The following is a 20,000-nucleotide window of genomic DNA, read 5'->3' as shown; positions in this document are numbered from 1 at the left end:
CACTTTAAAAATGACATGCCTTTTGTCACACCTATTTTACACTGAAAAAGCAAACCGTTCTCACTTCTTTTCAGGAAAAGGACCGAGGTCCGCATTCTTTGCACACTTAAAAATGACATGCCTTTTTCACACCTATTTTCACACTGAAAAGCAGCTTAGGCAACCGTTCACTTCTTTCAGTGAAAGGGACTGAGGTCCGTTTCCCAAACTTATTTACACACTTTAAAAATGACATGCCTTTTTCACACCTATTTTCACACTGAAAAAGTGGCTTATGCCCGCTTCTCATTTCTTTTCAAGGAAAAGGGACCAAAGTTTGCAAATAAGTTTGGGAACGGACCTCGGTCCCTTTTCACTGAAAAGAAGTGAGAAACGGGCCTAACCACTTTTTCAGTGTGAAAATAGGTGTGAAAAGGGCATGTCATTTTTTAAGTGTGCAAAGAATGGGAAACGGACCTCGGTCCCTTTTCCCTGAAAAGAAATGAGAAGCGGGCCTAAGCCACTTTTTTCAGTGTGATTGATATAGGTGTGAAAAAGACCTGTCATTTTTAAGTGTGCAAATAAGTTTGGGAAACGGAGCTCAGTCCCTTTTCACTGAAAAGAAGTGAGAAACGGGCATAAGCCACTTTTTTCAGTGTGAAAATAGGTGTGACAAGGGCATGTCGTTTTTAAGTGTGCAAAGAATGGGAAACGGACCTTGGTCCCTTTTCCCTGAAAAGAAATGAGAAGCGGGCATAAGCCACTTTTTTTCAGTGTGAAAATCGGTGTGAAAAGGCATGTCATTTTTTAAAGTGTGTAAATAAGTTTGGGAAAACGGACCTCAGTCACTTTTCACTGAAAATAAGTGAGAAACGGGCCTAAGCCACTTTTTTCAGTGTGAAAATAAGTGAACAAGAGGCAGAAATCCCTTGGTGTGAAAATCAGTGAAAAATGAGCATGCCAATTTTTTTTCATAGGTGTGAAAAACAGACATGTCACTTTTTTTTTTAGTGGGCAAATAAGTTTGGAAAAACAGACATCGGTCACTTTTCACTGAAAATAAGTAAAAAAATGGGCACGTCACTTTTGTCAGTGTGCAAATAAGGGGAAAATGGGCAAAAGTCACTTGTTGGGTGTGAAAAGAAGTGAAAAAGGAGTGTGCCAGTTTTTTCAGTGTGAAAATAGGTGTGAAATATAGACATGTCACCTTTTCAGTGAAAACAGGGTGGGAAACAGACAAGACTTTTTTCAGTGTGAAAATAAGTGTGAAAAATGGACACAAGTCACTTTTCAATGTGAAATGAGTAAAAACGGGCATAAGATAGTTTTGGTGTGAAAATAAGTGAAAATCAGGCAAAAGTCACTTTCTTGGGGTGAAAATAAGTGAAAAATGAGCATAAGCCACTTTTTTTCAGTGACTAGTGTGAAACAGATTTGTCACCTTTTCAGGGTGAAATAAGTGAAAAATCGGCAAAAGTCATTTTGGTTTGAAAATAGGTGCAAAATGAGCGTGCCAGTTTTTTCAGTGTGAGCATAGGTGGGAAAAAGAGAAGTCACTTTTTTAGTGTGAAAATAACTGAAAACGGGCACAAGCACTTCCATGTGAAAATAAGCAAAAACAGGGAAAAGCCACTTTTTCGGTGTGGAAATAAGTAAAGAACAGGCATAAGCCACTTTTTCCAGTGTGAGAATAAGTGAAAAATGGGAGAAAGTCACTTTTCTGTGAAAATAAAGTGTTAAAAATTGCCACGTCACTTTTTCCGTGGGAAAATAAGTGAAAAACAAGTCACATTTTTCCAGCGTGAAAATAAGCATGAAAAAGACATGTACATTTTTTTTAGTGTGAAAACAAGTTTAGAAAACAGGCATAAGCCCCTTTTTTCAGTGGGAAAATAAGTGGAAAACACAAGCCACTTTTTTCCAGCGTGAAAATAACCGTGAAAAAAAACATGTACACTTTTTTTTAGTGTGAAAACAAGTTTGTAAAACGGGCATAAGCCCCCTTTTTTAGTGGGAAAATAAGGGAAAAACAAGTCACTTTTTCCAGCGTGAAAATAAGCGTGAAAAAAACATGTACACTTTTTTTAGTGTGAAAACAAGTTTGGAAAATGGACATAAGCCCCTTTTTTTCAGTGGGAAAGTAAGTGTAAAACACAAGTCACTTTTTTCCAGCATGAAAATAAGTGTGAAAAAAACATGTACACTTTTTTTAGTGTGAAAACAAGTTTGGAAAACAGTTATAAGCCCCTTTTTTCAGTGGGAAAATAAGTGAAAAACACAACTCACTTTTTTCCAGCGTGAAAATAAGTGTGAAAAAGACATGTACACTTTTTTTAGTGTGAAAACAAGTTTGGGAAACGGGCATAAGCCCCCTTTTTCAGTGGGAAAATCAGTGAAAAACACAAGCCACTTTTTTCCAGCCTGAAAATAAACGTGAAAAAAACATGTACAGTTTTTATAGTGTGAAAACAAGTTTGGAAAACAGGCATAAGCCCCTTTTTTCAGTGGGAAAATAAGTGAAAAACACAACCCACTTTTTTCCAGCGTGAAAATAAATGTGAAAAGGACATGTACACTTTTTTTAGTGTGAAAACAAGTTTGGAAAACGGGTATAAGCCCCCTTTTCAGTGGGAAAATAAGTGAAAAACACAAGTCACTTTTTTCCAGCGTGAAAATAAATGTGAAAAGGACATGTACAGTTTTTTTAGTGTGAAAACAAGTTTGGGAAACAGGCATAAGCCCCCTTTTTCAGTGGGAAAATAAGTGAAAAACACAAGTCATTTTTTTCCAGCGTGAAAATAAGTTTGCAAAAAACATGTACACTTTTAGTGTGAAAACAAGTTTGGAAAACAGGCATAAGCCCCTTTTTTCAGTGGGAAAATCAGTGAAAAACACAACCCACTTTTTCCAGCCTGAAAATAAACGTGAAAAAAAATGTACAGTTTTTATAGTGTGAAAACAAGTTTGGGAAACAGGCATAAGCCCCTTTTTTCAGTGGGAAAATAAGTGAAAAACACAACACACTTTTTTCAAGTGTGAAAATAAGTGTGAAAAAAACATGTACACTTTTTTAGTGTGAAAACAAGTTTGGAAAACGGGATAAGCCCTTTTCAGTGGGAAAATAAGTGAAAAACACAAGCCATTTTTTCCAGCGTGAAAATAAGTGTGAAAAGACATGTACACTTTTAAAGTGTGAAAACAAGTTTGGGAAACAGGCATAAGCCCTTTTTTCAGTGGGAAAATAAGTGAAAAACACAAGTCACTTTTTCCCCGGTGTGAAAATAAGAGTGAAAAAAACATGTACACTTTTTTAGCGTGAAAACAAGTTTGGAAACAAGCGTAAGCCCCTTTTTTCAGTGGGAAAATAAGTGAAACATGGGCAAAACTCACTTTGGGGGTGTGAAAGTCAACGTGAAAATCAACATCCCGTTTTTCAGTGCCGTTATCTAACTTCAGGCTGTCACTGAACAAGCGGTTGTAAGTCTACTACACCGATGCCACCATTTGCCGAGGGATGTCGTGAAATTCGGTGACCCGATTCCTCGGGTCAGACGTCCGCTGCAATGATGGCCACGCAAATCTACAAATGATAGCAGAACATTTAAAACAAAAACAATTCCGTTACAACCAAGATCAGATTAAACTTTTAAAATCTATATTTTGAAAATATTTCAGCGTGTTTTAGGTTTTCTCTAGTTGTATCCTTGCAATATTGTAAGCCACCGAGGGTTAGTTACCCGGTGATAAAATGGGCATCCCTTAACTTTTGGGTTTTTTCCACCACCACCCGCCTTCAATTTTTATTTTAGGATTAAAATACAAAATCCAAATTTTTTAAAAAATGAAACCGAGACAAAACTAAAATAGACAACCGGTAGAATATTTTTTTAAAAAAGAAAAAAGGGAATTCACATTTATTTTTCAATATTCTTATTGTGGTTGTTGTAGATTATATTTAAACATGTTTCTTTAGTAAACGTGAAAATTCAATGTCTACATGAACAGTGTGTTGGCTGGGTACACTTAAATTTTGAGAAATAATAATAGTAATCACAATAATATAGCAATAATAATAATAATAATAATAATAATAATAATAATAATAATAATAATAATAGTTATTAACAGTTCCTAGGTCCTTGGTTAGGACTCGAGCTGTGAAGCTACCAACCAGCCCCAAAGGCTGTGAATCTCACTAAAGATTAACTAATACTACTAATACTACTACCACTACTACTACTACTAATAATAATAATCGTTAGGACTTGAGATGTGAAGCTACCAACCAGCCCCAAAGGCTGTGAATCTCACTAAAGATTAACTAATACTACTAATACTACTACCACTACTACTAATAATAATAATCATTAGGACTTGAGCTGTGAAGCTACCAACCAGCCCCAAAGGCTGTGAATCTCACTAAAGATTAACTAATACTACTAATACTACTACTACTACTACTAATAATAATAATAATAATAATTGTTAGGACTTGAGCTGTGAAGCTACCAACCAGCCCCAAAGGCTGTGAATCTCACTAAAGATTAACTAATACTACTAATACTACTACCACTACTACTACTAATAATAATAATAATCATTAGGACTTGAGCTGTGAAGCTACCAACCAGCCCCAAAGGCTGTGAATCTCACTAAAGATTAACTAATAATAGTAATACTACTACTACTACTACTACTACTAATAGTTATTAACAGTTCCTAGGTCCTTGGTTAGGATTCGAGCTGTTGAGCTACCAACCAGCCCCAAAGTCTTTGAATCTCACTAAAGATTAAGTAATACTATTACTACTACTAATACTGCTAATACTACTACTACTACTAATAATAACAATAATAATCGTTAGGACTTGAGCTGTGAAGCTACCAACCAGCCCCAAAGGCTGTGAATCTAACTAAAGATTAACTAATAATAGTAATACTACTACTACTACTACTAATAGTTATTAACAGTTCCTAGGTCCTTGGTTAGGATTCGAGCTGTTGAGCTACCAACCAGCCCCAAAGTCTTTGAATCTCACTAAAGATTAAGTAATACTATTACTACTACTAATACTGCTAATACTACTACTACTACTACTAATAACAATAATAATCGTTAGGACTTGAGCTGTGAAGCTACCAACCAGCCCCAAAGGCTGTGAATCTAACTAAAGATTAACTAATAATAGTAATACTACTACTACTACTACTAATAGTTATTAACAGTTCCTAGGTCCTTGGTTAGGATTCGAGCTGTTGAGCTACCAACCAGCCCCAAAGTCTTTGAATCTCACTAAAGATTAAGTAATACAACTACTACTACTCATACTGCTAATAATGCTACTACTACTACTGCTGCTGCTAATAATGCTACTACTACTACTGCTGCTGCTAATAATGCTACTACTACTACTACTACTAATAATAATAATAATAATACCTATACCTTAACAGTTCCTAGGTCCTTGGTGAGGACTCAAGATGTTGAGCTACCAACCAGCCCCAAAGGCTGTGAATCCCGCTAAAGATTATCAATAATAATAATAATAATAATAATGGTTTGGACTCGAGCTATTGAGCTACCAACCAGCCCCAAAGGCTGCGAATCTCCTAAAGATTAATAATAATAATAATAATAATAATAATAATAATAAGACTCGAACTGTTGAGCTACCAACCAGCCCCAAAGACTGTGAATCCCACTAAAGATTACCAATAATAATAATAATAATAATAATAATAATAATGGTTAGGACTCGAGCTATTGAGCTACCAACCAGCCCCAAAGGCTGCGAATCTCCCTAAAGATTAATAATAATAATAATAATAATAATAATAATAATAAGACTCGAACTGTTGAGCTACCAACCAGCCCCAAAGGCTCTGAATCCCGCTAAAGATTATCAATAATAATAATAATAATAATAATAATAATAATAATAATAACAATAATGGTTAGGCCTTGAGCTGTTGAGCTACCAACCAGCTCCAAAGGCTGTGAATCTCACTAAAGATTAACTAATACTAATACTACTACTACAATAATTATTAATAATAATAATAATAATAATAATAATGGTTAGGATTCGAGCTGTTGAGCTACCAACCAGCCGCAAAGGCTCTGAATCTCACTAAAGATTAACTAATACTACTAATACTACTAATAGTGCTACTACTACTACTACTACTAATAATAATAATAATAATAATAATACCTATACCTTAACAGTTCCTAGGTTCTTGGTGAGGACTCGGGCTGTTGAGCTACCAACCAGCCACAAAGGCTGTGAATCTCCCTAAAGATTATTATTATTAATAATAATAATAATAATAATGCTTAGGACTCGAACTGTTGGACTACCAACCAGCCCCAAGGTTGAATCTCACTAAAGATTAAATAATAATAATAATAATAATGGTTAGGACTCGAGCTATTGAGCTACCAACCGGCCCCAAAGGCTGTGAATCTCCCTAAAGATTAATAATAATAATAATAATAATAATAATAATAATAATAATAATGCTTAGGACTCGAACTGTTGGACTACCAACCAGCCCCAAGGTTGAATCTCACTAAAGATTAAATAATAATAATAATAATAATAATAATGGTTAGGACTCGAGCTATTGAGCTACCAACCAGCCCCAAAGGCTGTGAATCCCGCTAAAGATTAACTAATACTATTAATACAATAATGATGGTGATAACAACGACAACAACAAGAACAACATTTGCTTCTCCCTATTAGCGAACCTTCCTCGTATAACGACTCATCCTCTTAAACGTCCAACTCTTCCTCACTTCGCTTTCCCTTCGCTAACCCTCACACTCCACCTTCCACCATAATAATTCTGTTTCTTTCTTCTCCTGAATTTTAGCTCCCGTAGTCGAGTTACACGCTCGCTTTTAAAAAGGTCAAAGAGTAGGAAGGTGCTTTTGGGGGGCCTTTCCAACTGGTAGTAAAAGAAAAAAAAATGGATGCGTCGACCATCGGATCGAGGTCACCCGAATCCCGCTGATCCCCAACTCGTTGCCTCCCCCCAAGGCGCATGTTTTTATGCGTCGACGATCGGATCGAGGTCACCCGAATCCCGCTGATCCCCCATTTTTTGATCCCCAAGGCTTTGCGATCGGCATGCCCATCTGCGAGTTCGAGCTGGTGAAAGAGCCCGAGGTGCAGGAATTCCGGCGCAACATCCTCTCCGTCTGCCGAGAAGCGGTCGAGACTCGCGGCTCCTCGGGACCCCAGAGCCAGGCGTTGTACGTCTACCCGCCCAACGTGGAATCCAGCCCCGATTTGCCCAAACACCTGTACAGCAAGTTGGACAAAGGTGAGCAAGGGGAAAGATAAGCCGAGCCCACAGGTGCCTAAGTTTCCCCCCCCCCATTGGAGTTTCCAGCTGCTTACTCCTGATTAACTACTCCGCGTAGCTTGGGGTGGGGGGGAGAGAGATCTGGGTACCCTGTTGAGGTATTCCCCATTAGGAGAAATGAGTGCGCTCAGGGAAACGTAGTCAGAGTGGTGAGGAATAACACACAACCGGCACACAGATACACTGAATAGTAAAATGTAAGTTTGGCTCCCAGTAAAAGTCCAACAAACAGTCCAAATCATACACGGTTAAAGCAGTTAGTGTTTGAAATGAGTGCACTCAGGGAAAACGTACAGTGAGAGTGGCGAGGAATAAGACACAACCGGCCCACAGATACACTGAATAGTAAAATGTAAGTTTGGCTTCTAGTAAACAAAGTCCAACAAACAGTCCAAATCGTACGCGATTAAAGCAGTTAGTATTTGAAACGAGTGCACTCAGGGAAGACGTATAGTGAGAGCAGTGAGGAATAACACACAACTGGCACACAGATACACTGAATAGTAAAATGTAAGTTTGGTTTCTAGTAAACAAAGTCCAACAAACAGTCCAAATCGTACGCGGTTAAAGCAGTTAGTAGTCGAAACGAGTGCACTCAGGGAAAACGTATAGTGAGAGCGGCGAGGAATAAGACACAACCGGCACACAGATACACCGAATAGTAAAATGTAAGTTTGACTTCCAGTAAAAGTCCAACAAACAGTCCAAATCATACGCGGTTAAAGCAGTATTCGAAACGAGTGCACTCAGGGAAAACGATAGTGAGAGTGGTTGAGGAATAACACACAACCGGCACACAGGTACACCGAATAGTAAATGTAAGTTTGACTTCCAGTAAAAGTCCAACAAAGAGTCCAAATCATGCACGGTTAAAGCAGTTAGTATTCAAACGAGAGCACTCAGGAAAACGTATAGTGAGAGTGGTGAGGAATAAGACATAACCGCACACAGATACACTGAATAGTAAAATGTAAGTTTGGCTTCCAGTAAAAGTCCAACAAACGGTCCAAATCATGCGCGGTGAAAGCAGTTAGTATTCGAAACGAGTGCACTCAGGGAAAACGTACAGTGAGAGTGGTGAGGAATAACACACAACCGGCACACAGATACACCGCTCTCCGCTGAAGCCTGTTTACTCTCTTGCAATCCCTTCCTCTGCCATCTCTGCTCTGTAGCCTCTATACTCTCTTGCAATCCCATCCTCTGCCATCTCTCCGCTGTAGCCTGTTTACTCTCTTTTCATCCCTTCCTCCGCCATCTCTCCGCTGTAGCCTGTTTACTCTCTTTTCATCCCTTCCTCCGCCATCTCTCCTCTGTAGCCTGTTTACTCTCTTTTCATCCCTTCCTCCGCCATCTCTCCGCTGTGGCCTGCTTACTCTCTTTTCATCCCTTCCTCTGCCCTCTCTCCACTGTAGCCTGTTTACTCTCTTGCAATCCTTCCTCTCCAATCTCTCCTCTGTAGCCTGTTTACTCTCTTTTCATCCCTTCCTCTGCCATCTCTCCTCTGTAGCCTGTTTACTCTCTTTTAATCCCTTCCTCCACCATCTCTCCTCTGTGGCCTGTTTACTCTCTTTTAATGCCTTCCTCCGCCATCTTTCTGCTGTAGCCTGTAGCAAGACGATTCCTGCAAAGAGAGAAAAGTCCGCTCAGTTGTGGCCCTTCCCAGTTTAATGAACGAATGAATTTAATGAATTAAAAGTTTATTTATTTGTAAAATTGATCGCCTGCCTCCTTGCCTCGACCTCAGGCCGGCGTAACTCTGGGCAGCGTAGGATCGACCCCAGAGCTGCGGTTTGCCGCATGAACCCCAAACCCGTGTCCCGATTCCTGTGATCACTGGTGTGTGACGCAAAAATAAGACCGTCACAAAAGTCGAATAAACGCCCTTTAATGCCTCTAACTTGGGCCCCGACGTCCAATTCTCCTCGGCTGGAGATCCAACTCATCCCCCCTGCCAAAAAAAACCAGTTTACAAAGAGAGTATAAATGCAGCCCGACCCCAAAGGAAAGATAATGAGAAATTACAACACAAACCACAATTGAACACGGCAAGCCAGGATGACAAATGGCCGATTTCCACAAGATAACCCAGTTGGGAAGACGCCCCCCCCCCCCAAAAAACAAACCCCAGATAAGCCTCGACCGAGATAAGGCCCGCTTTGCTTCCAAGCCAGGATGCGGTGCGCAAACGTCGCCCTGATATCGTGTTCTCCCAGCTGCAACTCCCGAAAGGGTATCAGGGCCGTTTCCTCCCCGTAAGCCAGCCGCTCTTGTTGCTCCTTCTCCGTTCCTCCCTAGGATGAAGAGGGGCGGGCCTGGGTCTTCGTCTGAGTGCCCTTCTAGGGCCCCACTCCTACTCCGCTGCTCGGCCTTCCCTCCCCCCCAAACGAGGGCATGGCGACCCCCTTCCCGTCGGTTTTATTTTCTCCCCCGCCTAGACCTTTTCCTCCCCCCCCCTTCCTTCCTCCCGCCCGGACACACCCGAGTGACCGTTGTGCTTGTCCTGCTTTTCCACCCCCAACCCCCACCCCGTTTCCTCAAGGTCGGGTCATAGTGACCATCTGGGTTGTGTGTCCCCAAACAACGACAAACAGAAATACACCCTCAAGACGCCCCACGACGCTTTGCCGGAGCAAGTGATCGCCGAGGCCATCCGGAAAAAAACCCGGAGCATGCACCTCTCGCCCGAGCAGCTCCGCCTCTGCGTGCAGGAGTACCAGGGCAAGTACCTGCTCAAGGTGTGTGGCTGCGACGAGTACTTGCTGGAGAAGTACCCGCTCAGTCAGTACAAGGTGAGTCCTTCTCTCCTCTTCCCGGTGCCTTTTTTGGCGGGGTTTGTTTTGGGATTCCTGTTGCCGTTACGGATCCGTTTCGGTTTCCGGAACCAGGAAGTGGGTTCTTTTGGTTCTGGGATGGCTCACACACACAGGTCGGAGGTCGGCGGAGTCCCGGCGGTTGGTTTATCGGCTTATTGATTTTTTTTATTGATTTTGATTTTGGTTTGTCCATCGCTCACGAGAGAACAGGTGAGAGTAGAAACGTGGGTAAGAATGCAGGAAATGGGTAGGAATCCATGGGGACAATAGGACAGGTAGGAACGACGGTGCGCTTATGCACACACCCCTTACACACCTCTTAGGAGTAGGGTATTCTCTCCTTTCCTTTCCTTCCCTTCCTTCCTCCTTTCCTTCCTTCCTCCCTTTGCTTCCTCCCTTTGCTTCCTTCCTTCCTTTCTTCTTCTCTTTCCTTCCTTCCTCCCTTTCTTCTTCTCTTTCCTTCCTTCCTTTCCTTCCTTCCTCCTTTCCTTCCTTCTTTTCCTTCCTTCCTCCTTTCCTTCCTTCCTTTCTTCTTTCCTTCCTTCCTCCCTTTCTTCTTTCTCTTTCCTTCCTTCCTTCCCTTCCTTCCTCCTTTCCTTCCTTCCTTCCTTCCTTCCTTCCTTCCTTCCTTCCTTCCTTCCTTCCTTCTTTCCTTCCTTCCTCCTTTCCTTCCTTCCTTTCTTCCTCCTGCTTCCTCCCTTCCTTTCTCTCCTCCGTCCCTTCTTTTTTCTCCTTTCTTCCTTCCCCTTCCCTGTTCTCCTTCCTTCCTTCCTTCCTTCCTTCCCTGTTCTCCTTCCTTCCTTCCTTCCTTTCTTCCTCCTGCTTCCTCCCTTCCTTTCTCTCCTCCGTCCCTTCTTTTTCTCCTTTCTTCCTTCCCCTTCCCTGTTCTCCTTCCTTCCTTCCTTCCTTTCCTTCCTTCCCTTCCTTCCTTCCTTCCCTTCCTTCCTTCCTTCCTTTCTTCCTCCTGCTTCCTCCCTTCCTTTCTCTCCTCCCTCCCTTCTTTTTTCTCCTTCCTTCCTTCCCCTTCCCTGTTCTCCTTCCTTCCTTCCTCCTTTCCTTCCTTCCTTCTTTCCTTCCTTCCTCCCTTCCTTCTTCTCTTTCCTTCCTTCCTTTCCTTCCTCCCTTTCCTTCCTTCTTTCCTTCTTTCCTTCCTTCCTCCCTTTCCTTCCTCCCTTTGCTTCCTTCCTTCCTTCCTTCCTTTCCATCCTTCCTCCTTTCCTTCCTCCCACTCCCTCCCTTCTTTACTCTCCTTCCTCCCTTTCTCCTTCCCTTTTTCTTCCTTCCTTCCTTCCTTCCTTCCTTTCCTTCCTTCCTTCCTTCCTTCCTTCCTTCCTTCCTTCCTTCCTTTCCTTCCTTCCTTCCTTTCTTCCTCCTGCTTCCTCCCTTCCTTTCTCTCCTCCGTCCCTTCTTTTTTCTCCTTTCTTCCTTCCCCTTCCCTGTTCTCCTTCCTTCCTTCCTTCCCTTCGTTCCTTCCTTCCCTTCCTTCCTTCCTTCCTTTCTTCCTCCTGCTTCCTCCCCTTCCTTTCTCTCCTCCTCCCTTCTTTTTTCTCCTTCCTTCCTTCCCTTCCTGTTCTCCTTCCTTCCTTCCTTCCTTCCTTCCTTCCTTCCTTCCTTCCTTCCTTCCTTCCTTCCTTCCTTCCTCCTGCTTCCTCCCTTCCTTTCTCTCCTCCGTCCCTTCTTTTTTCTCCTTCCTTCCTTCCTTCCTTCCCTGTTCTCCTTCCTTCCTTCCTTCCTTCCTTCCTTCCTTCCTTCCTTCCTTCCTTCCTTCCTTCCTTCCTCCTCCCACTCCCTCCCTTTCTTTACTCTCCTTCCTTCCTTCCTTCCCCTTCCCTGTTCTCCTTCCTTCCTTCCTTCCTTCCTTCCTTCCTTCCTTCCTTCCTTCCTTCCTTCCTCCCACTCCCTCCCTTCTTTACTCTGCTTCCTTCCTTCCTTCCCTGTTCTCCTTCCTTCCCTTCCTTCTTTCCTTCCTTCTTTTATTTTTTTGATTTTATTGATTCATTTGATTTGTCAACCACTTACAAGATAATAGCTAAGAGTGTAAACATTGAGTAAGAATACAGGAAAAAAGGTCTGGATCAATGGGGACAACAGGACAGGTAGGAAGGACGGTGCCCTTATGCACACACCCCTTACACACCTCTTATGGTGCCCTTATGCACACACCCCTTACTCACCTCTTATGGTGCCCTTATGCACACACCCCTTACACACCTCTTATGGTGCCCTTATGCACACACCCCTTACACACCTCTTATGGTGCCCTTATGCACACACCCCTTACACACCTCTTATGGTGCCCTTATGCACACACCCCTTACACTCCTCTTATGGTGCCCTTATGCACACACCCTTACACACCTCTTATGGTGCCCTTATGCACACACCCTTACACACCTCTTATGGTGCCCTTATGCACACACCCCTTACTCACCTCTTATGGTGCCCTTATGCACACACCCCTTACACACCTCTTATGGTGCCCTTATGCACACACCCCCTTACACACCTCTTATGGTGCCCTTATGCACACACCCTTACACACCTCTTATGGTGCCCTTATGCACACACCCCTTACACTCCTCTTATGGTGCCCTTATGCACACACCCCTTACACACCTCTTAGTAGGGTATTCTCTCCCTTTCCTTTCTCTCCTTCCTCCCTTCTTTTCTCTCCTTCCTTCCTTCCTTCCTCCCACTCCTCCCTTCTTTACTCTGCTTCCTTCCTTCCTTCCCTGTTCTCCTTCCTTCCCCTTCCTTCTTTCCTTCCTTCTTTTATTTTTTATTTTATTGATTCATTTGATTTGTCCACCACTTACAAGATAATAGGTGAGAGTGTAAACATTGAGTAAGAATACAGGAAAAAAAGGTCTGGATCAATGGGGACAATAGGACAGGTAGGCACGATGGTGCCCTTATGCACACACCCCTTACACACCTCTTATGGTGCCCTTATGCACACACCCCTTACACACCTCTTATGGTGCCCTTATGCACGCACCCCTTACACACCTCTTATGGTGCCCTTATGCACACACCCCTTACACACCTCTTATGGTGCCCTTATGCACACACCCCTTACACTCCTCTTATGGTGCCCTTATGCACACACCCCTTACACACCTCTTAGTAGGGTATTCTCTCCCTTTCCTTTCTCTCCTTCCTCCCTTCTTTTCTCTCCTTCCTTCCTTCCTTCCTTCTTTCCTTCCTTTTATTTTTTATTTATTTTTATTTATTAGATGTGCCCATCGCTCACCAGATAAGAGGTATCAGTATAAACATGAGTAAGAATACAAGAAATGGGCAGGAATCAATGGGGACAATAGGACAGGGGTGTTAAGCACAATTTATTTATTTATTTGATTTGTCAATTGTTTACAAGATGATAAGTATAAGTGTATACATAGTTATGAATACATGAAATGGGTACATATAAGAAAAATAAAAAATAAATAAAAGAAACAATAGGACAGGGACGCTGTAAGTATAAACATAGTTATGAATACATGAATTGGATACATATAAGAAAAATAAAAAATGAAAGAAACAATAGGACAGGGACGGTGGGCACATTGGTGCGCTTATGCAGGCCCCCTACAGACCTCTTAGGAAAGGGGTGAGGTCCATAGTAGACAATCCAAGGTTAAAGTTTTGGGGGTTTGGGGAAGAAACCCCAGAGTCAGGTAGAGGATTCCAGACATTGGCCGCTCTGTTATTGCTGAAGTCGTATTTCCTGCCATCAAATTTGGTGTGGTTTGAGTTTGAGTTTGACTTTGTATCTATTGTGTCCTTTTGTATTGTTATGGTTGAAGCTGAAGTATTCATTGACAGGTAGGACGTTGCAATGTATGATTTTATATACTACACTTAGATCGGACTGAAGGCGGCATAATTCAAGGTTTTCTAGGTCTAGAATTTCAAGTCTGGTGGCAGAAGGTCTTCTGCAATGAGTAGAGGAGTGGAGAACTCTTCTTGTGAAATATTTCTGGACTTTCTCAACTGTGTTAATATCAGATACGTAATGCGTGTTCCAGACTGATGAGCTGTATTCAAGTATTGGTCCAGCAAATGTTTTGTATGCTCTAGTTAGTAGTGTGATATTACCAGAGAAAAAGCTACGTACGATTAGGTTAACAACTCTTAATGCCTTTTTGGCTCTGTAGTTACAATGGGCCCTAGCACTTAGGTCATTAGAGATGAGTCCTCCAAGATCCTTGACGGAGTTTGGATCCTCAACAAGGTCTTGGCTATACAGCTTGTATTTTATTTTCTGAATTTTTTTGCCAATATGTAGGAAAGAGCATTTATTTGTTGGGATTTGAAGTTGCCATTTGCTGGACCATTTCTGATACATAGTTCGAGGTCTTTTGGAAGGGTAGCGGTATTGTCGGTGGGGTTGAACAGCTTTACATCATCTGCGAAGAGAACGCAGTTCCTCTTGATATGATCACAGAGGTCATTTATGTAGAGTAGGAAGAGATTTGGTCCTAAAACACCGCCTTGGGGGACACCACTATGGACAGGTACAGAATTGGATCGGACGCTCCCGATTTATGACCGTTGGTTGTCTGTTTTGACAGGAATGCTTCTATCCAGTTATGCCGTTGTCCAGAGATACCATAGGATTTTAGTTTTAGGAGTAGTTTGTCGTGTACCACTGAATCAAAGGCTTGACAGAAGTCTGTGTCGATTGAGTCGATTGCTTTGCCCTGGTCGAGTTGTGTCGTCCGTATGTTTTTGCAAGTGTAAGAGTTGCAGATTACAGGATAGTTTTTTTCTGAAACCAAATTGTTTATTGGAGAGTCGGTTGTTTGTCTCTAAGTGGAGGTGGTGCCCTTATGCACGGCCCCTTACACACCTCTTAGGAATGGGTATATTCTCCCTTTCTCTCCTCCCTCCATTCTTTCTCTCCTTCCTTCCTTCCTTCCTTCCTTCCTTCCTTCCTTCCTCTCTCCTTTTTCCTCCTTGCTTCCTTCCCCTTCCTATTCTCCTTCCTTTCCGTTCCTTCCTCCCATTCCCTCCCTTCTTTCTCTCCTTCCTTCCTTCCTTCCTTCCTTCCTTCCTTCCCTTCCTATTCTCCTTCCTTTCCTGTTCCTTCCTCCCATTCCCTCCCTTCTTTTCTCTCCTTCCTTCTTTCCTTCCTTCCTTCCTTCCTTCCTTCCTTCCTTCCTTCCTTCCTTCCTTCCTCTCCCTTTTTCCTCCTTGCTTCCTTCCCCTTCCCTATTCTCCTTCCTTTCCTGTTCCTTCCTCCCATTCCCTCCCTTCTTTCTCTCCTTCCTTCTTTCCTTCCTTCCTTCCTTCCTTCCTTCCTTTCTTCCTTCCTTCCTTCCTTCGTTCCTCCTGCTCTCTCCCCTTTTCCTCCTTCCTTCCTTCCCTTCCCTATTCTCCTTCCTTTTCCATTCCTTCCTCCCATTCCTCCCTTCTTTTCTCTCCTTCCTTCTTTCCTTCCTTCCTTCCTTCCTTCCGCCTGCTCTCTCCCCTTTTCCTCCTTCCTTCCTTCCCCTTCCCTATTCTCCTTCCTTTCCGTTCCTTCCTCCCATTCCCTCCCTTCTTTTCTCTCCTTCCTTCTTTCCTTCCTTCCTTCCTTCCTTCCTTCCTTCCTTCCTTCCTTCCTTCCTTCCTCCTGCTCTCTCCCTTTTCCTCCTTCCTTCCTTCCCCTTCCCTATTCTCCTTCCTTTTCCATTCCTTCCTCCCATTCCCTCCCTTCTTTCTCTCCTTCCTTCCTTCCTTCCTTCCTCCTCCTCTCCCTTTTTCCTCCTTCCTTCCTTCCTTCCTTCCTTCCTTCCTTCCTTCCTTCCTTCCTTCCTTCCTTCCTTCCTTCCTTCCTTCCTTCCTTCCTCCTGCTCTCTCCCTTTTCTCCTCCTTCCTTCCTTCCCCTTCCCTATTCTCCTTCCTTTCCCTGTTCCTTCCTCCCATTCCTCCCTTCTTTCTCTCCTTCCTTCCTTCTTTCCTTCCTTTTATTTTTTTTTTTAATGGATTTTTATTGATTTGATTTGTCCATCGGGCGAGGTCCATCGTGGTTAGTTTGAGGTTAAAGGTGTGTGTGTGGTGGGGGGGTTTGGGGTTTGAGGATGTAACCACCGAGTCAGGTAGTACTTCCCAGGCCTTGACCACTTGACCACTTGACCACTTGACCGTACTTTCTGCAACCCAGTTTGGGAGGTGTCGTATCGCCGATACGGACAAAGGACGCGAGGCCAGTGACTTGGTTCAGCTCGTTTATTGGGGATAAAGTGGGGAAAAGACGCGGCTTAAATGGATCTGGTGCTGGGCGCTGCGGCCAATGACAACCCTTCGAATCGCCCGCGATTGTCTCAGCCCAATCGTGGTCGATTCCGAACGGCCAATCAGTGCCGCGCGCTCGACCGATCCGGTGGCTGCGCGCTTTAGCCAATCCGGCCTGCCGGATTTCGAGAATGGTAGTGTCCGTACAGAACACCCCTCCCTTCTTGGTCCGGTCTTACGTAATGTAGTCCCGTAAGTAGGTGGGGCTCCGTACTTGCCGATTGGACCTGCGCAGGTCTGTTGTTTCCTGGGTGCCGGCTGGTTCGGTCGGGCTCCTCGTCGCTCCCCGCCTCGTTGGTGGAACCGCCTGGAATGGGGAGTCAGGCCGCTCGCCGTAGCGCCCTCCTGGTTTACCCGGGCTGGTCGAGCTGCTGGCTTGGCTGCTCCCGCTCGGGCTTCCGGGGTCGGTTGAGCTGGCTTGGCTGCTCCTTCCAGGTGACGCTTCGAGTGGGTCGCTCTCCGGTTCTTCAGGTGGTGAGTACTGCTGGTTTCTTTTGGGGTGGGTTTGTCCTTCTTGTTTTTGGGCCTTCCCTCCCTCTTGGTTGGTGTTTTGCCGGTTTCCTTTCAGTGTCTGGTGTTTGCGTGTCGGTTGTATTTCCCGCGGTGGTTCTTGATCTCAATTGGTCGATGTGACGTTTCCATGCTCGCCCGTCGGTTGTTTGGAGGCGGTACGAGTGTGGGCCCGTTGCCTGGGTTATGCTTGCCGGTATCCAGAGAAGGTCCCCGGTGAGGTTTTTTGCGTAGACCCTGTCTCCTGGTGCGAATGTTCTGCGTTTGCTGGTGGAGCCAGGGGGCTTCTCTGGGTTGTATGTGGGGTGCAGGCGGTCGAGCGGTGATCGCAGTTTCCTCCCCATCAGTAGCTCCGCTGGGCTCTTGTTGTGTTTGGGGTTATGTGCTGTATGAGTAGCATCCTGTTGATCTTTCCTTGTATGTCCCCGGTTTCGATTTTTTGGATGGTTTTCTTCGTGAATTGTACCATTTTCTCCGCCCTTCCGTTCGCCGCCGGGTGCGCTGGTGCTGTTAATGCGTGTCGGATCCCGCGTTCCGCCAGGAATCTTTCGAAGGGTAGTGCGGTGAACTGGGGACCGTTGTCCGACACGAGGACATCAGGGAGGCCGTGGGTTGCAAAAAGCTTGCCGAGTTCTTTGGTGACGGATTCTGTGGTGGTTGTCCTCATGTTGCTTACTTCCAGCCAGTTGGAGTAGGCGTCTACTGTCACTAGGAAGGTGTGCCCCCTGGTAGGTCCCGCGAAATCTATGTGTATCCGGGACCATGGCCCCCTGGGGGTTTCCCACTCTAGGACCGGGGCGGCGGGGGGGCTCGGTCTGGATTCTTGGCACTGCTTGCAGGAGGCCACCCAGGCTTCGATCTCCTTGTCCATCCCTGGCCACCAGGCGTGACTTCTGGCCAGGGCTTTTGTCCTGACAATGCCAGGGTGTCCCTCGTGTAGCATGTCCAGGACATTTTTCTGCAGTTTCTCCGGAACTATGACTCTATTCCCCCCACAGTAAACAACCCTTTTGCGTGAAGAGTTCCGTTTGGCGGTTCCGGAAAGCTCTGAATTGGTCGTCTTCGTCCCTTTCCGGCCACCCTTTTTCCACCCATCTGAGAACCCGCGCCAGACGTTTGTCTTTATTGGTTGCCAGGGCAATGTCTGACGCGGTCAGGGGAGGTCGGTAGGGTCTCTATGCTCAGGGTGGCTGTGGTGGGTGCTGGGTCAGCGCCCAGGGTGGGTAACGGCGTGCGGCTCAGTGCATCCGCGTGTGGGATTGACTTACCGGGGCGGTGGTTTAGCCGGTAATTGTAGGCGGCGTGGAACTCGGACCACCTCATCATCCTTGGGGATAGGATGTTCGGGGTGGCCCGGTCCCCCGCCAGTATTCCCAGCAGCGGCTTGTGATCCGTGATGATGATGAAGGTCCTGCCGTAAAGGTATTCGTGGAACTTCTTTACGGCTGCGACGATTGCCAGGGCTTCTTTATCCAGTTGGCTGTAATTTCTTTCGGGTTTTGCAAGGGTCCTTGAAAAGAAGGCGATGGGCGCTTCTTTTCCGTCGGCGAGGGTGTGGCTGAGGACGGCCCACGCCGAAGGGTGACGCGCCGCACGCTACCGTGATGGGGAGTGTCTCGCTGTACTGGATGAGGACAGCGTCCGATGTGAGAAGGTCCTTGGTTTTGTTGAACGCGCCCTCTTCTCGCCTCCCCACGCCCAGGTGGCTGCCTTGTCGAGCAGCCTATGCAACGGTTCCGCCACGGTCACCTTTTGGGGCAGGAAAACATTGTAGAAATTAATCAACCCCAGGAACGCTTTGTAACTCAGTTTTGTTTCTGGGTCTCGGGGCTTCCTTGACGGCTTTGATTTTGCCTCGTGGGGTGGATTCCGTGCTGATCTTAGTAGGTACCCCAGGAATTCGGCCGTGCTGCGCAGTTGGCATTTCTCCTCTTAACTTTTAGCCCTGCACTTTGGAATCTTTGCAGTACCTCTCTTAGGCGGCCCTCCAATTGTTTCTGGTCGGCTGCGGCTACCAGCACGCGTCAAAATAGGGTACTACCCCTTTTATGCCCCGGAGGAGCCTCTCCATTAGGCTTTGAACACCCCGGGCTACGCTGACTCCGAATTGGAGTCTCTTGCAGCGGAATGCCCTCGGTGTGTGACTATGGTCTGTGCTTCTGCGGTTGCCTCTGCCGACACCGGCAGTTGCTGATAGGCTTGGGCCAGGTCGAGTTTGGCGAAGACCCTGCCCCCCCAGTGAGTGTAGAAGGTGCTGCACCACTGGGACGGGTAGGCGCTTTGTTGCAGCGCACGATTGAGGGTGGCCTTATAGTCCCCACAGATTCTCACTGAGCCATCTGGTTTCACCGGGTGACTAGGGGGTCTCCCAACTAGCGTGGTCTGTTGGCTCGAGTACTCCCTGTTCGATGAGCTTATTTAGTTGCTCGCCGATTTTTGGGCGGAGGGCAAAGGGTACTCACCGGGCTTGAGGCGGATTGGGGCAATGGTGGGGTCTAGACTGAAGGTTATCGGGGCCCTCGGCACTTGCCAAGGCTGCCGTCGAAGACCTCTTGGAAGTCGCGTGCGAGTTGCTCCTCCCAGTCTGCCTCGGCGACGTGGTTGGTGCCGGTCACCTCTATTCCTAATGGCGCGAACCATTGGAGTCCCAGGAGGCTGGGGCGGTCCTTCTCGACGACGGTCAGGGGAAGTACTTCGGTGTGCCCTCAAACGTGACCTTGAAATGCCCGATTCCTACCACGGGATGCGATTCCCTTGGTAGTCCTTGAGGATGAGTTTCTGGCTTTCTAGTTCGCGCCGTTGTATGGAGGGCACTAGGCGCTTGATTTCCGCCATGCGACCATGGATAGGTAGGACCCGGAGTCCACCTCCATCTTGCAGGGGCGGTCTTCAATGGCGACTCCACGTGGACCTTTGGGCCATCCCAGTTGGAGGAATGGCCGACGATGATCGCCTGGTGTGTTTCCTCCGCTGGCGGTTCTCGTTGAGGCGTCGGCTCCTTGCTTCTCGGCTCCAACGGCTCTCGGGTTTCGGTCGCGT

The 20,000-nt window shown here is 45.5% G+C and overlaps 1 pseudogene across 1 annotated transcript in view; it reads left to right on the top strand.

Annotated features, from left to right (window-relative positions):
- The window catches only part of LOC113453280 (phosphatidylinositol 4,5-bisphosphate 3-kinase catalytic subunit alpha isoform-like), a 72,692-nt pseudogene that overhangs the window by 10,544 nt on the left and 42,148 nt on the right, over positions 1-20,000 (top strand). Inside the window, exons 5-6 of the transcript XR_015740576.1 lie at positions 7,102-7,311; positions 9,896-10,145. The product of XR_015740576.1 is annotated as a phosphatidylinositol 4,5-bisphosphate 3-kinase catalytic subunit alpha isoform-like (transcript). The remainder of the gene's footprint in view (positions 1-7,101; positions 7,312-9,895; positions 10,146-20,000) is intronic.

This window comes from Pseudonaja textilis, unplaced genomic scaffold (assembly GCF_049901715.1).
Source record: "Pseudonaja textilis isolate UNSWEBS1 unplaced genomic scaffold, rPseTex1.2 PTEXSCF23, whole genome shotgun sequence".
Classification (NCBI taxonomy): Eukaryota; Metazoa; Chordata; class Lepidosauria; order Squamata; family Elapidae; genus Pseudonaja; species Pseudonaja textilis.
Note: the sequence above shows the minus strand (reverse complement) of the source record. Positions and strands in the feature narration are given on the sequence as shown.